Source organism: Chlorocebus sabaeus, chromosome 13, assembly GCF_047675955.1.
Source record: "Chlorocebus sabaeus isolate Y175 chromosome 13, mChlSab1.0.hap1, whole genome shotgun sequence".
Lineage (NCBI taxonomy): Eukaryota > Metazoa > Chordata > Mammalia > Primates > Cercopithecidae > Chlorocebus > Chlorocebus sabaeus.
In genome coordinates this window covers 63179102-63193465 of record NC_132916.1, presented here as the reverse complement: position 1 = coordinate 63193465, position 14364 = coordinate 63179102, and the positions used below count along the sequence as shown (strand labels likewise).

The 14364-nt window shown below is 39.9% G+C and overlaps 1 protein-coding gene and 1 pseudogene across 1 annotated transcript in view; both read left to right on the top strand.

Moving 5' to 3' along the window:
- NHSL1 (NHS like 1) overlaps window positions 1-14364 on the top strand; it is a 273262-nt gene that overhangs the window by 32054 nt on the left and 226844 nt on the right. The window lies entirely within an intron of this gene.
- LOC103240288 (mitochondrial carrier homolog 1 pseudogene) lies at window positions 9161-12888 on the top strand (annotated as a pseudogene).

The window sequence follows — 14364 nt, the reverse complement described above, 5'->3', positions numbered from 1 at the left end:
TGATCCACCTGCCTGGGCCTCCCAAAATGCTGGGATTATAAGTGTGAGCCACCACACCCAGCCTGGTGGTGGTATTTCTTTTTTCTTTTTTTTGAAACGGAGTCTTGCTCCGTTGCCCAGGCTGGAGTGCAGTGGTGCGATCTTGGCTCACTGCAAGCTCCGCCTCCCAGGTTCACACCATTCTTCTGCCTCAGCCATGGTGGTGGTATTTCTTCTCTCTCTTTACTGCTGTTAAATTAAGGAGGTATAGGGGATGGAATAAATACTGCTTTCTGTGTCTTTGGTCGAGGTCTATATTTTTCTCTCCCAGATTTCGAGGGAGGAGTACTTTTACTATATGAATGGTTCTGTGTAATCAAGTCTGAGTTTGATTCCTTAAGTATTCACGTGGAAGTACTGAGACACATGTCAACCTTAGATTCGAGTTATAGATCACTGACACCTTAGATGTTCCAACGCAGCTCAATTAAGTAGAGGAAGTATACAAAATGAAGAAAGGATTTAAAAGCACAGAGCTGATACTGGGTATGCTACTGCAGAAAAGGAACTATGTAGGTGTATTTCCTCCTGCTAGCTGGAGTTAAAACTGCTAGGCTAAGCCACTGGAGCTCATGGGTCTTCAGAGATGCAGTGTTTTGAATCAGCCACGTAGTAAGAGGAATGTGAGGTGTTTTGAAGAAAGGACATCATGCAGGTGTTTTAGAAAAGATGTTGTAGGAATGGCTCACGCCTGTAATCCCAGTATGTTGTGAGGCCAAGGCAGATAGATCATTTGAGGTCAGGAGTTTGAGACCAGCCTGGCCAACATGGTGAAACCCCATCTCTACCAAAAAATACAAAAATTAGTTAGTCGTGGTGGTGCATGCCTGTAATCCCAATTACTCAGGAGACTGAAGTGAGATTTGCTTGAACCCGGGAGGCAGAGGTTGCAGTGAGCTGAGATTGCTCTACTGTACTCCAGCCTGGATGACAGAACGAGACTCCATCTAAAAAAAAAAAAAAAAAAAGGTGTGGTAGGAAAAATAACTCTTAATTAGCTCATTATGTTAGTTGCTAGACTTAGATTATATTCAATTAGTGTAATAAGCAAAACGTCAGGAAGTATTTTTACCACTGGGTATTTTTATAATTCCTGTGCTCTTCCATCCCCAAAGAGTCAATTATTAGGTGTTAGAGCATCATTCTTTTAACCCCAGATGCGTAACTTGGCAGGAGGTGCCCAGTGTTTTCTTGGCTGTTCTTTGGTTGTGAAAAAATATTAATTCTGCTTCACAGCTGACACCCAGAAATATCTTAAAATTTAAAATATGTTCAGTAGTAGCCAAGAGGAGTGTGAGGGTGATTTTTACAAACATTAAGAATTACAGTCTAGGCTGGGTGCCATGGCTCACACCTGTAATCCCAGCGCTTTGGGGAGGCTGAGGCGGGCGGATCACCTGAGGTCAGGAGCTCGAGACCAGCCTGGCCAACATGGTGAAACCCCGTCTTTACTAAAAATACAAAAATTAGCCGGATATGGTGGTAGGTGCCTGTAATTCCAGTGACTCAGGAGGCTGAGGCAAGGAGAATCACTTGAACCCAGAAAATGGAGGTTGTAGTGAGCCAAGATTGTGCCACTACACTCCAGCCTGGGTGACAGAGCAAGACTCTGTCTCAAAAAAAGAAAAAAAAAAAAAAAAGAATTATAGTCCACATCTCAGGCATGTTATGCATAGTAACTTCCTTATTCCCTTGCCCTTTGTCAGTGTGTGTCAGTGTTTGGTTGGTGTCCAGCCCTGTCTTGGTGTGAGTACAGGTCACTTTACCAGGCTGTAGACATAATAGGTATGGGGGAAACAGGGGTACAACTATAAATTTAAAAGAAACAAGACGTAAGAAAAGTCCTTCTTCTTCCTACTAGCTCCAAGAAATTCCTTTGGTTATCAGGGTGGATTTTGTTAAGTTATTTACAAATCCTTTAATCTCAATTTAAAATTAGAAGGATTTGGATGGTCTCATTTATGGACCCAGCAATCCCACTACTGGTTATATATCCAAAGGAAATGAAGAAAATCACCACATCAAAGAGACACCTGCACTCCCATGTTCATTACAGCATTATTTGCAATACCAAGGTATGGGAGCAACCTGTGTCTTTCAGTGGATGCATGAATAAAGAAAATGTGGTGTTTATTTACAATGGAATATTATCCAGCCTTAAAAATAAGGAAAGCCAACTATTTGCTACAGTATGGATGAGGCTGGAGAGGATGTTATGCAAAGTGAAGTCAGCTAGACATAGAGTCGAATACTGCATGATACCACTTATCAGTGGAATTTTTAAAAAGTTGAACTTCTACAGAGAGTACAATGGTGTTACCAGGGGCTGGAGTGGGAGGTGGGAGAAATTGGAGATGTTGGTCAAAGGGTATACAGATTCAGTTCTGCAGGAGGAATACATTCTGGGGGATCTAACATACAGCCTGGTAACTATACATGATAATGTATGAAATTTGTTAAGAGAATCATCTCAGAATGTATATCAAATCATGTCGTATACCTTAAATATATACAATTTTTATTTGTCAGTTATACCTCAGTAAAGCTGAGGGCAGGGGAGGAGGTGGAGAGTTAGAGAGACTCCTATAGCCTCATTTATGGACCATAATGGAACTCAATGGCAGCTAGAGACTTCACTTTTAGGAGATGGCTGTAGATAGCAAAAGGTTTCTGCCAAGATAGTTTTACAATTTCCTCATCATTAGTTTTATTATTTTATTCTTTCGTAAACTAAGAACATATGTTCAGGGGTTTTTTTTATTTTAATATTTTAAAATATTAAATCTTATATTTATATCTTAAAACTTTTTTTGGCAGTTGTTTTCTCATTGAAATTATTTATAGACTCTTTTTTCTTACCTATATTTAGTTCATTTTTCAAATAGTTCAGGGATATTGTAGAAGCACCCAACTTCTGACAAATTGAAGTGTTTCATATAGACAAGGTGAATCAGTTGCTTCCCTCTCTTTGCTGTGTTAACAAGTGTAATAAAAGGTAAATCTATGAGAAATGAAATATAAATGTTTTCATGTTTGATCATTCTATTTAAAAGAAAAAGCATTGGCTTTAGGGCTGACAGCCTGCCAGGAACTGTGGATCTTCTAAAAAGGAGGGGCCAGGTCCTGAATGACATTGTTGAGCAGCTGCACTAATCCTGGATGGATGGACTGACTGCAGACTGGACGTTATGTTCCACGAAGAAAAAAATGTCTGTTTACCCCAATGCAGGGGTTTTTTGTTGTTGCAGGCGAAAGCATTCCTAATGATATGTTATCTATGGGGAAAAATTAGCACCACACTTTCATTGATCTTGTTACTGAGACTTAAGAGCATCTAGAATGTTATGGGGAAATGGAAGCTGTGATCTAGATAATAAATCCACATATGAATGAGAAGGGAGAAATGAAAGTTGCTAATGTGTAATGAGGTGATAGACACAGGCACAATGAGGATTCGCGTTTGCAGTTGACCCCTAAATAAAATTGACATTCCATCTCCAGCCTTTGATATACTTAGGCTTCCCTTTTTTGGCAGCTTCTTTTGAAGCTGAATGCTTTTTTGGATCACATCAATAGTACATCCTAATTAGCCAGCTAGGAAAACATTATTAAGAAACCTGAGGCAGGTTCTCAACACCACAAATTATCCTACGAGGACAACCACAAGAAAACTTATGTTTCCTTACACACCATGTTTTAATTACTCATTTTCATTTTTATCAGCTGCAGTAATCCAATCTCATTTATAGAAGATTTAAACCTGACATATTATTGCTGTAATCTGTCCTCACTATCCTCCACCCCATCAAATACACATGCACGTTTCAACTGATAGCTGCTGATCTTCTGCAGTTTGAAGTGGATTTCCATGCTGACTGTATTCATGCATAATTGGGCAATCACACAAATGCATTGCTCTGAGAAGGCTGCATGATTTACAGCCTAAACAACATCTTAGGAAGGTTCCCATACTGAGGCACTGAAAAATCCACACAGATTTTGTTCTGTTGAAAAACCAGATTTTATAAAACTGGAGTTAATGCATTTGTAATTCACATTTTATTGAGCTGTTCTATAACTTTGGAAAAGAAACTCATAAGTTTTCAGAAAAGTTTTATAAGCAAATTATCAGAAGCCTTGGGTGACATTAGAAACACAGTGCCAAAGATACTTCTTTGTAAAGATACCAGAAGAAGCCATTCCTTTCATCGAGGACCAATGCTTAAGCATTTTAGATCCAGAGTTTGTGTCTTTGTCACATGGGTTTCTCCTCAGAGTCACGAGTTGCCTGCTGCATCTCCAGGACTCGTGGAAGGCAGAAAGAAGAGGAAAGAGGGAGGGCTTTCTCTGAATGAGGTTTTTTGGGGGAGGTAAGCTCTTTCTGGTGACTTCTGCTTTCATCACATTGAAACTATATATGTCAACTTCCAGCTGCCTGGGGGTGTCTTGTGTTTTTATCAGGACACACGGCTGCCCTAGAAAGTAATTGGTGTTGTATTAATAAGAGAGAGCAATGGGTACTGGATTGGCACAACCGTATATGCCACAGTATGCTGTTATTATTTTGTTGATTTTATTTGGATACAATCCTTGAAATAATTGCTCCCATTAAAGTGGTAGTACTTCATGTGGCTTTGCTTAAATTTTTTTTAGTTTCAAAGTTAGGAAAATAAACTTGGTACTCATTGTATTAGCAAGTAAAGGACAATTGTAATTTTGTTTTCAACTGTTGCTGTTGAATGTGATCCATTTTTCTCTGACTCATCTTAGTGTTGTAAACTAGTTAAAAGTCATGACAAGTTAGGTGTCTGTTTCACGGATTTTTAAAACATCATTCCACAGCCTCTTACGAAGCAGCTACTTTTCTAGGGAGAATGGACAGCAAGAGATCAGTGGATGAGAATGATAATAAATATCCTCTGACCTCAAAGAACTTCTAATCTCCTGGGCCAAGCAGGAGAGTAATTGGTAACTACAATGAGAGGAAGCATGAAATACAAGCTAGATGTGGAGGTTAGAGGAAACATTTCTACAAGTCCTGTGGGAAGAGGGTGACAGTGAGGACATAAAACAGAGGTAGTGTTACTGTTTAATTTCCATGTTTTTAATTGTATTTTTATGAACCTCACTATATTACAGAAAGATCTTGTCACTTTAGTGAGGAAGGAAAAGGGACTTTATGAGTCAAGGATGTCATTAGAACTTGTTAATTCCTCTTAGTCTCTTTCCCTCCTTGTTTTAGAACTCTGCCAACTCTCAGTGCTTAAAATAGCCACTTACGGTGGGTGAGTATGTTATGGATTTTAGTTTCCCCAAATAAAATATTGTAACCTATTCAAATTATCCACCAGTATGGAAATAAATTCTTAAAAATCAAAGCTCATAGAGCAGACACTGTCAATCTCTTTTCACACATCCTCCGACTCATATCATTCATGTGCACACCCCTCAGAGCGTGGGTGATTTCTTTTCACATAATTAGACTCATACTATATGTATTGTTCTGCAACTGGCTTTTCGCCACCTCGTAACAGCTTTAAAAATTTGTTTTCTCCTCAGTATACATGGAATAGTGGTTTTTTGTTTTGTTTTATTTTTCAGTCAAGGCTGGTGCCACCCTTACCTGGGTATTTAAAAAATGAAAAATTATGGAGAAATAGTTGGCCCAGAATATTAATAACATCTCATTGAGAAACAATGTGTACTGAAAAGAAACTGAATTGGTCACATTAAAAAAAAGAGAGAATGATATGGAAATACCTGCTGTTCTTAATATTTCTTTTAAAAAATTAAAATAATTTTAAAAATGTGATTGTACCATAAGTATTTTCTTATCAATGGCCAGTGTCTTTACACATCTATTGGATTGCATGTACAAGAGCATAGCTAGAAGAATTACTGGGTCAAAGGATATGCATGTTTAAAATTTAATGATGCTCTCAAATCACTCTCCAAAAAGGCTGTACAAAATTGCAGTCCTAATAACAGTGTACACATTTTCCCACATCCTTTTCAACACTTGATAGTATCAGTTAATTTTTTTTTGCAAGCGTATTAAGAAAAAATAAAGTCTTGTTTAAATTTCCATTTTCCTGTCCAAAAAAAGTCTGCGTCAGAGTACTTTCAGTTTAATGATAAATGACTAATTTGCTCTTAGATATGCAGTTAGTGCTCATCTGCTCTGGATTCTCTGCTGCATATTTCATTCATGTTTCAAAAACAGACTCATTTACAAATCAGTCACCTCTTTGGAGTGTCTTTGTAGTCCCATCTGCACAGGGTGTCACACTAATCCTGATTGGCAGGAGTGAATTTTATGAAGAACTTTGAATTGGTATTTGCATAGAGGGAGCTATAGTTTTCCAAACTGTGGTTGCTACTGCATTGCTGGGTTGGTGAAATCAAATTAGGGACAATGAGCAATGTAAACAAAGAAATAGAATATAAAATATCAGAGCGTATCATACAGTAAGGGTAAGACATGTTTCGTGAAACATTTCATATGTGTTTGTGTTTTGAATATGGGTTTCTAGGTACATATATATGCACATATAATATGCATACTGCATTGTGATGTGAAATACCTCTGAGCTGAGGAATGCTGGTATGGAGAATCTAAGCTTTAAACGTTTATTCAAAACACAGTTTATTTCTGCCCTGCCTGAGATAACAGTTTCATACTTGATGTTGGCATTTCAGAAAATAAGTTGCCAGTCATAACAATACTTTGTGAAGGGTTAAAGACTAAGGCTTTTTTTTTTTTTTTTTTTTTTTTTTTTTTGAGATGGAGTCTTACTCTGTTGCCAGGCTGGAGTGTGGTGGCGCGATCTCAGCATCTCAGCTCACTGCAACCTCTGCCTCCTGGGTTCAAGTGATTCTCCTGTCTCAGCCACCCACGTAGCTGGGACTACAGGCACGCGCCACCATGCCCGGCTAATTTTTGTATTTTTAGTAGAGACGGGGTTTCACCATGTTGGCCAGGATGGTCTTGATCTCTTGACCTCGTGATCCGCCCTCCCCAGCCTCCCAAAGTGCTGGGATTACAGGTGTGAGCCACCGTGCCTGGCCAAGACTAAGGCTTTTTAAGGGGAACTTAAATGCTTAGAGATACGTGTCACCTAGTTGGACTTGGAAATATAATAGGTGTGGAAAGTCAAATTGTCTTGAGTGCAGAATGAAGAAATGAAGTGTTACAACCCACTAAACTTAATTTCACTGAGCAATTTAATTTTTCCTTGCTCCAGTGTAGTTACTGAACTTGATTCTGTTGTAACCGTTTAGCTGTGCAGGCAAGAGAATGCAGAGGAAATCCTTGACTTTCAACAGCCTCTGCCTGTGAGTGGGCACAAGTGCAACTGATTATCCAAAAGTAGTTGCTTAAACTAATTTAGACTATTTAGCTAACCTCAATCCCAATGCTGATCTTATGTTGCTTAGAAAATTACCTGTTGGTGATTATAATAAATGGAGGTAATTAAAATTTTAAAAAGTGATGGAACATTCTGCATGTGGGTGTATTTAAGTATCTGGCAGGTGTTCATATTTCTACAGTGTGAAACTTACGGGTAAACAGTGGCCTTTCTGTTAGAAATTCTATTCCCGCTTTTGTGCCTCTCCCCTCTTAGAGGTAGTTATTTTCAGTTGCTTGGAGAATAACAGTGATGATCTAACTAATTTGTTTTGCATTGTATGTTTCCTAAGTGCTTATATACTTTTTGCTTGTTTTACTTAAACTAATTCTAACTTTTCTTACTTGAATTATTCTTATTCAGTAATTGCATCTTCATAAAAAATGATATGAATGGAAACATGATTTTCTAGATTTTAAAGTAATGTTAGAAAAATTTGGCTTTTAAAGTTCTGTGATGTAGCCATACTTTAATTTTTAAAAATTTTTATTTGTTTTTTATTTTTTTGTTTTTTTGAGATGGAGTTTCACTCTTGTTGCCCAGGCTGGAGTGTAATGGCGCGATCTTGGCTCACCGCAACCTCTGCCTCCCGGGTTCAAGCGATTCTCCTGCCTCAGTCTCCTGAGTAGCTGGGATTACAGGCATGAGCCACCACGCCCGGCTAGTTTTGTATTTTTAGTAGAGATGGGTTTCTCCATGTTGGTCAGGCTGGTCTTGAACTCCTGACTTCAGGTGATCTGCCCACCTCAGCCTCCCAAAGTGCTGGGATTACAGGCATGAGCCACTGCGCCTGACCAGCCATACCTTAATTTAAATTTTATAAGGTATTACTGATAGATTTTAGCAAAGGTAAACACAAAGTAATCAATATTATTTCATCTAGCAAAGAAGATGAAGTGAAAGTTCTGTAGGACATCAACCAGAACATAAAATTATTGAATACTAATGTTCTGATACAGTTTCATGGTCTATATTGTTAATAAGAAATAGAAGCAGTGTTGACATTGAGTATAGTTACTGTGTTACTTTAAATTTAGGTAAAATTATTTAACCCTAAAATAGAGTGAAATAATTTTATACATATTCAGTCTAATCATATCTTTGCGATGGTATTTTCTGTTGATCTTGTTTGTGTTTGGTCAGTGGTAGCAAGGTATCTGATACTTATTGTGGTTTCCAATGGGCACCTCCTGTCAACGTAACTTTGCTCATGTAAGTGCCTTAAGCTCTTTGCTGGTGGTGAATATGATGTCTGACATTTCTGTCATGTAGCTTCTGGAATGTTGTTAGACAGGAGATCCTTCAGATGAGTATATGGGTAGCATATATGCTCTGGATCCATGTTATTAGACAGAGATCCTTCACATGAGTGTGTGGGTAGCATATATGCTCTGGATCCATGTTATTGGACAGGAGATCCTTCACGTGAGTGTATGGATAGTATATATGCTATGGATCCATGTTATTAGACAGGAGATCCTTCACGTGAGTGTATGGGTAGCATATATGCTCTGGATCCATGTTATTAGACAGGAGATCCTTCACATGAGTGTGTGGGTAGCATATATGCTCTGGATCCATGTTATTGGACAGGAGATCCTTCACGTGAGTGTATGGATAGTATATATGCTCTGGATCCATGTTATTAGACAGGAGATCCTTCACGTGAGTGTATGGGTAGCATATATGCTCTGGATCCATGTTATTAGACAGGAGATCCTTCACGTGAGTGTATGGGTAGCATATATGCTCTGGATCAATGTTGTTAGACAGGAGATCCTTTACGTGAGTGTATGGATAGTATATATGCTCTGGATCCATGTTATTAGGAGATCCTTCACATGAATATATGGGTAGCATATATGCTCTGGATCCATGTTATTACCCTCATCCCCTTCCCCATGGAAAACGTTCCTTTCCATTCCCCTTTCATCTAAAGAAGCTGCTGCTACATCTGGAAAGCAGAGACAAGGTTAGGGTTAGGTGATTTCTGAGTGAGCGTTGAAGTTTCGTTGTTTCTACAACTGTTCTATTTTGTTAACGTGAGTCATAACTTAAAATGATGTAAATGCTAATTAAACCAATTGGCTTGATGAAAGAAGCTTGCATATTGCAAAAAGAAAGTCTTATTAGTGGTTGTTTAGAAATACAAAGGAAAACTATCATACCACAGTTTGTGCTCCAAAATTTATTTTGTGAGTTTCTTTGAATAGAATTCTTTGTATTCCTTAACCTTTTTGCTTTTCCTAAGATTTGCCCTCTCCAAATTTAAATAATAAATGGCAAAACTTGTCAACATTTAGGGTAAACTGAAGAAATACCAATAGAGGTCAGTTGTAATACATATGAGTTTTTTCTTTGAAAAATATTATATATTAATTAAGTTGGTTGGCACGTGTAGCTATTAAAGCTTAACAGATGAGTTTTACGACATGTTATCAAAATTCGAGGTAATTTAGAACAACTTTGTTAAGAACTTGCTTTAATTAAAGAAGACCCAAACACAAAGCCTTATGTGCTGGGGAAGAAAGTCCTCTATCTGCCAAGCTTCTTCACCTATGCCAAGTACGATGTGCAAGTGGATGGTAAGATAGGGCTGTTCCGAGGCCTGAGGCCCTGGCTGATGTCCAACGCCCTCTTTACTGTGACCTGGGTAGTATGAAGAAGGTTTTCCCTCCAGATGAGATCTAGCAGGTTTCCAACAAGGATGATATGAAGACTTCCCTGAAGAAAGTGGTGAAGGAGACCTCCTATGGGATAATGATGCAGTGCATGTCCCGCATGTTGGCCCACCCGCTGTGTGTCATCTCAATGCGCTGGATGGTCCAGTTTGTGGGATGGGAAGCCAAGTACAGTGGTGTGCTGAGCTCCATTGGGAAACTTTTCAAAGAGGAAGGGCTGCTGGGATTTGTTGGATTAATCCCTCACCTCCTGGGTGATGTGGTTTTCTTGTGGGGCTGTAACTTACTGGCCCACTTCATCAGTGCCTACCTGGTGGATGACAGCTTCCACCAGGCCCTGGCCGTCCGGAGCCCCACTAAGGGCTTGATGGGGATTGCAGTGAGCATGCTGACCTACCCTTTCCTGCTAGTTGACGACTTCCTGGTTGTGAACAACTGCGGCCTGCAGGCTGGGCTCCCCTGTTACTCCCTGGTGTTCAAATCCTGGATTCACTGCTGGAAGTACCTCAGTATGCAGGGCCAGCTCTTCCGAGGCTCCAGCCTGCTTTTCCGCTGGATGTCATCAGGATCATGCTTCATCCTGGAGTAACCTGAATCATCTAAAAAACACGGTCTCAACCTGGCCACCGTGAGTGAGGCCTGACCATCTCGGGATACCTGCAAGATGACTCCAACCCAACAACAATCAGATGTGCTCCAGCCCAGCCTGGTTTCAATTTCCATATTTGCCATGTGTCTATCCAGATGTGGAGTTGGGTGGAGGTGAGGCTGCACCCAGTGGATTGGGTCACCTGCCAGACCTGGGAAAGGTGGGGGGAGGTGGGGAGTTGGCAGAATCCCCATACCTCATGGATTTGCTGAGTCTGTCTTGTGCAGAGGGCCGGAGAATGGCTTGTGGGGACCCAGGTTGGACAGGGAAAGGCTAATGGGGTCAGACCCCACCCCATCTACCCCTCCAGTCAGCCCAGCGCCCATCCTGCAGCTCAGCTGGGAGCATCATTCTCCTCCTTTGTAAATAGGGTGTGATCCCCTGGCACACGGCCACCATCATGTCTAGGCCTATGCTGGTAGGCAAATGCTAGGCTCTGCCTGCGTTTTTCTCAACACTATTCTTCTGATAATGAGGGCAGCACCTTCCTCTGAATGGGAAATCATGTGAGTACTTAGAATGTGTCCTCCTCATCTAATGCTCATCTTTTTAATGGCAATGCCTTGTGTATAGGATCTGGTTACCTGTGCAGTTGTGAGTACCCAGAGGTTGGGCAGATCAGCGTCTCTAGTCCTACCCAGTTCATGGTAAGATTTGACCCTATCTCCTGCAAATAAATGTATTGGTGGTGGAGAAAAGAAAAAAAGAAATAGAATTCGCTGTTCTTCTTCTTTTTTTTGGATGGCTTTATAGAAGGAAATAAAGATATATATTACATAGAGGTCCAATTTAAGGAAGATCCATAGACTTAACAAGTTTTAGAGTGGCTTCATTGACTTGAGGAAGTTAAGCTATTGAATACAAAGGGTGTATGGAATGAGAGTATTCTCTGCCTTTCCCAGTGAGAGACTGACTAGATGAAGTGTATAGAGCCGACACCCTCCCAGGCTAGTGGACTGTGAGAGGTTCTGGATGAAAGGTTAAAAGATTGCTTGCTCTTGTCTTTCCACTGATTCTGCTGGTTAGCCTGACACTAACGGTGGATGAAGTGTAGTGTATACACTTTCCTGTGATAAACCTGGTGTATCATCTCCCTTGTTCAGCTTCTTGAAGATTATGTGTTGCATAATAATAACTAAGCCTCTATATACAACTCCTTAATTTTACCAATAAACAAGTTCCATTAAAAAGGTATATGAAGGTCTACATTTTTATACTAATGCTGTTCAGATATGCTATTTTACAGTTGACTATGTTCATCCCTCACCGCCAATCTACTACTCATCTATTGCCTTGCTTTCAAATATTTTCCCAGAAGTTTAAAAAAAAAAAAATCTTGCCTCTTCTATGCTCTTAACCCTCAGGAATACAGTATAAGTTCTGAAGATGGAATATAAATTGCCCTTATGATCTGTTACAGTGAGGGCTCCAAGAAAACTACTGCTTTCAGTATTTACACCATTGGGTAGGCCCTTCCTTCTGTGTGTGGCATAAGTCTTAGACTTTAACTGATAAAATCAGCAGAATCGATACTGTGCAAGTTCCAGGCCTAAGTTTTGAGAAGTTCCAGCAATTATATCTGAGAAGTCCAGTTGTTTTAGTGGGCGGTCACATGAATGGAGAGAGGCCCTAGAACTACATGCTGGGAGAGAGGGAGGCTTGTCTGTCCAAGTATCCTACCTGGTCTCGGTCAGCTAAATGCAGCCTTATATGATGGCTGGGGAGGTGAGCAGAAGAACTGTTCAGCTGAGCCTTGCCTAGATTGCAGAATATTGAGCAAAAGTATCAATTGTTTTTTTTAAGCCATTAAGTTTTAGAGTGGTTTGTCATGCAGCAGTAGATAAGTGAAAACACTCCTATGTGGATGTGTATTGATAGATGCATTTTAATTACTGCTTAGCAACTGTGTGTGTGTACGGTCTGGAAAGGTAAAATATACATTTTGCTAATCAGCTATAAAAATAGGTTCATCAATGTATTATGTGCTATTTACTAATATAGTTACACCAAGAGGGAAGGAAACAATGAAATTGAAGAGATTTGAATGTCACACAATGCTATTATAATTAAATGCAAGCTTCCATACCATAACTCATTTTTTTTTTTTTTTTTTTTTTTGAGACCGAGTCTCGCTCTGTCTCCCAGGCTGGAGTGCAGGGGCCGGATCTCAGCTCACTGCAAGCTCTGCCTCCCGGGTTCACGCCATTCTCCTGCCTCAGCCTCCCGAGTAGCTGGGACTACAGGCGCCCGTCACCGCGCCCGGCTAATTTTTTGTATTTCTTAGTAGAGACAGGGTTTCACCATGTTAGCCAGGATGATCTCGATCTCCTGTCCTCGTGATCCACCCGTCTTGGCCTCCCAAAGTGCTGGGATTACAGGCTTGAGCCACCGCGCCCGGCCCATACCATAACTCATTAAAAGTAGCGGTGACTTTGAAAAATTTGGCAACAATTTAAACTGCAGAGTTGAAACAGAAATCTGTGTAAGAAAATTAGACACTGGTGCGGTGGCTCACGCTTGTAATCCCAGCATTTTGGGAGGCCGAGGCAGGTGGATCACTTGATGAGGTCAGGAGTTTGAGACCAGCCTTGCCAACATGGTGAAATCTGTAGTGAAAAATACTAAAATTAGTTGGGCATGGCGTGCACCTGTAATCCCAGCTACTCGGAAGGCGGAGGCAGGAGAATCACTTGAACCCCTAGGTGGAGGTTGCAGTGAGGTGAGATTATGCCACTCCAGCCTGGGCTACAGAGCGAGTCTCCGTCTCAAAAAAAATAAATAAATAAATAAATAAAATGTGAGAAATATTTTTTGATGGGATCAATTTTTAAGTTCTTTTTCCACACAAAATTGTTTTCAAATTGACATTTCAAGCAAAATGCCTCTGTAGGTTGACTGATTACAAATGTTTTCACTCAAGCATACCGGCTTCTAAATCTGTCTGTAAGCTGCTTTCTTAAAAAAGTGAATAAGCTTAGGAAATAATTATTCCTCAAAGTACACAAAACTCCCGAGCAAGCTTTTGTTCTGTAGACAGATCTGATTCATCAAGAAACATCAAGATAATTGTCACGATTTAAAATTTTGAAAAGAACCCAGGAGTCTTTGGCTTAAGTATAAAACTTTGTTGCTTTCTTGGCATGATGCCTCTAGTTGAGTATTTTGTGCTGTACGTTGCTCCATTTTTTGTTTTGTTTTGTATTTTCGCCCCCAGGACAGGAAACTACAGAACAAAATATATTCATTTTGGTAACCAATGCTGGTCCTTTGGTGATTCACTGTTTTTGAGAGATTCGTACAGAAAGGAGAAACTGAGAGTTGGATGCTGTATCCTAGTGGATGCAAATGATGACCAAAGTTTTACTGTCCGTCACAGATGTTTGTTAAACTGGGAATCACAATTTTGACACATGAAGAACAACATTCACATTAAAGTACTCTCCTCTCATAATGCATTTATTTTGGGCAGTAGTGTGTGCCATTTTAATTAAAATTCTTAATGGGCTCAAACAGTTCTTATTTGAAGATACCAGTATTTCCTCCCTCTTGGGACTGTGTGATTGTGTAAAAGTAGAGAAATGTTTTC